Source organism: Amphimedon queenslandica, unplaced genomic scaffold, assembly GCF_000090795.2.
Source record: "Amphimedon queenslandica unplaced genomic scaffold, v1.1 AMPQUscaffold_12218, whole genome shotgun sequence".
Classification (NCBI taxonomy): Eukaryota; Metazoa; Porifera; class Demospongiae; order Haplosclerida; family Niphatidae; genus Amphimedon; species Amphimedon queenslandica.
Window position 1 is genome coordinate 10,547 of NW_003547543.1, and position 2,946 is coordinate 13,492.

Here is a 2,946-nt window from a genome sequence, read left to right on the forward strand (position 1 = left end):
ATGTACATGTAAACTTACAAAAACAGACCGAATACAATCAAAAATAGAATGATATATGATAAATGCAAAGAGTTGTACACACAAAAAGATTAAAGTTTTGCCCAATGAAAGAAGTTAATAGAGCATTTGGTCCAGAGTCTGAAATTCTTTATTATTATTTGTTCACTATTCTTCTCTTGTATTATTCTCCTTTTCCTAACTCCTATTTAGTTTAAGCATACACTGCAAAAATAATGGTGGGTTGTTCACACCAAAAAAGGTGTGTTCAAAAGTCATCATATAGCTCACTCCATAAGTGGGTAAATTACACTTTAAAAAGTGGAGATTCCCACTACTATAGGTGGGAAAAAGCTATCAATAATAGTGGTTCCGCAACATTTGCACAGTGGATAAATAGTTCAAACAAAAATATTTTTAAAATAAATACTATATAGATCTAACAATAATGTTTACAGTTTGTGTTCTTTCTTTCATGCATTCTTGAACATGCACCTATAGCAAGAGACACAATTAGAAAAAGAGATGGAAACACCCAATTTCCTTACTGTGTCATTGGAATTGTAACAGCTAAAAAGCAAAGTCTTAATTGTCTTGTATTGAATCAGCCAAGGCACAAATCATTCAAATGAACATTACTATAATTACAAACAGTAGCCTATGTAAATGGGGAAGGAAGAATAAAGGATAATCAACAATAATTATGCATACTATGTCATGATATACAAGTCTTCTATACAAATTCAGGCACAGCTGAGAGAAACAAAGAGAGAGAAAGGAGAGATGGAGGTAAGAAAAACAGGAGCAAGATAAAAATTTAAGCAAGTAATAAAACGCTTACCATGTCAAAAAAATATTCAATAAGGAAGCCATGTAATCAGACACAATTCATTTGAACATAACCTAAAGGTAGGGGAAAGAGAGGGAGATAGAGAGAGGGAGGGAGAGAAAGAGGAGGAGGCAGATAAATTTTAAGCAATAATAAATGTTTACCATCCATGTGAACAAAATTAAATGATACAGTCTTGTACACTCAGAGACACAATACACTTAAAAAGAAGTTAAAACCTACAGGTATAGGACAGAGACAGAGAAATGAGGAGACAGAGAAATGAGGAGACAGAGAAAGGAGGAGACAGAGAGAGGAGGAGAGATAGAAGAGGACGAAAGAGATAAAATTTCAAGCAAGTTAATACAATGCTTACCATATCAAAAAAATGATGTAATCAGATACAATTCACTTGAAAAGAAGCTAAAACCTATACTGAGGTAGGGGGTGGCGACGGAGAAAGCAGAGGAGAGAGAAAGGAGGAGGCAACAAGAAAAAAGAAGCCGCAGAAGAGAAACAAAAGGGAGATGAATTTTTAAGCATGCAACTAATAAAATTCTTACCACATCAAAACAAAATCAATAAGCAAGTCTTGTATGGATGCGATCCATTTTGAACACAGCTATTGGTAGTCTTAGAGGAAAAGAGAAAGCAGAGAGTGAGAGTACTTTTATATTGATTATTAGCATGCCATGTCATGAGAGTTTTATAACAACAATATCAAGTCTTACTCAATCAGTCTAGACACAAATCATAGCCTAAGGGGACAGCCTGAAGGAAGAGTCACAGAAATAGCTGCTGACATGGAAGCGGGCTTCGAAAATGAGATAACTAAAATAAAATGAGCAAAACTATCGTAATAAATACATAACAGAAGTAGTACCATACTTTTCTGGGGATTTCAAAGAATACAGAGGCAAAACTAAGAGCTAAACGGCCAAAAAATAGACTGGCAGTAATGGAGGACAAAGAGAAGGAAGCCATTTGCAGCTGGAATAATTTGGAACTGAACTGCGCATGCGCAGTGGGCGTGGCATTACTAGATTAATTATTACATTATTATTATGAGTGTAATTATTACACATTGATGGTGGGTATTTTCCACCAAAGGGGGAATATAACACCAGGGGGTTTCACCCACATTGGTGGAAAACCAAAAAGTGGGTACCTTCCACAGATGTGGTGGGTATAACCCACCATCGTTTTTGCAGTGTATTATCTATTGTCTAATTCTTTTTATCTTTTACCATTATCACTCACCTACATGTCTCATTTACTCTCCTGCCTTTCCCTTTCCATCTTTTTCTCTCTCTCTTTGCCCCTCTACCTCTCACAGGCTTGACCTAGTTTAAATGATCCAGTTTATTAAATGTAGTAGAAGAGAATGGAGATGGTAACAAGGTGAGAGAGTAAAGAGAGAGTCAGATGAGAGAAGGGATTGGGGAAGGAATAAAGAGAATGTACTTTAAATGTGTACATGTACATGTACATGTTCATGTATTCTGGGAATGTGATAATGTGATTCATGCACAATAAAGTAATAGCGTTATTATAATATCAAACAATCAATAATGATATTTAGTGTTATTGGTGTGTTCCAGTAACTACTTTCATGAGGTGCTATATACCACACACATACACTGATACACCCATCCTTCATTATTCTTGGCCTGTTGCATATCTCAATTTAACTCGATGGTTTGTCAAATGTAATGAAATAGTTTTAAAAATTAAGTGCCGTGTAGCAAAGCATGATGAAAGCCAGTGACCAAATTTAGGCAAATATCCAGTACATGTAGAAAGGCAAACGATTGCAGACATTCTCTCATGACAATGATGAGAGTAATTCAATGATAGTTGAGTTAGTTTAGTGTGCTCTTTATAAATGTAGTTAGTGATACAGCTAGGGATACATCTCTGAGAGAGTGATTAGCTAATGCTATGCCTACCTCCCTCCTTGCAGGTGATAGATAGTGCTATTACTGTGTTCTAGTAGCTATTCTGTATCTACCATATACACAGTTGATGCATCCCCTGTGTTAAATATTACAAGCTTTGTGCAAGAAACTTCTTGTTCTTTTATAAAGTATTATATTATTTGAGTTATTTTACTATTTTTT

At 35.2% G+C, this 2,946-nt stretch overlaps 1 long non-coding RNA gene across 3 annotated transcripts; it reads right to left on the reverse strand.

The window, feature by feature from the left end:
- Positions 1 to 377: 377 nt before the first annotated feature.
- LOC100634245 (uncharacterized) lies at positions 378 to 1,834 on the reverse strand. 3 transcript variants are annotated; one of them, XR_002188037.1, is made up of 9 exons: positions 1,715 to 1,834; positions 1,558 to 1,657; positions 1,390 to 1,459; positions 1,203 to 1,256; positions 991 to 1,065; positions 839 to 900; positions 709 to 750; positions 546 to 655; positions 378 to 492 (listed from the first exon to the last, which is right to left on the reverse strand). It is a non-coding gene; the product is annotated as an uncharacterized LOC100634245 (long non-coding RNA). The 3 variants fall into 3 exon arrangements; XR_898189.1 differs by having other exon boundaries at positions 1,203 to 1,261; XR_002188038.1 differs by lacking the exon at positions 709 to 750 and having other exon boundaries at positions 1,203 to 1,261.
- Between the last annotated feature and the right edge of the window lie 1,112 nt (positions 1,835 to 2,946).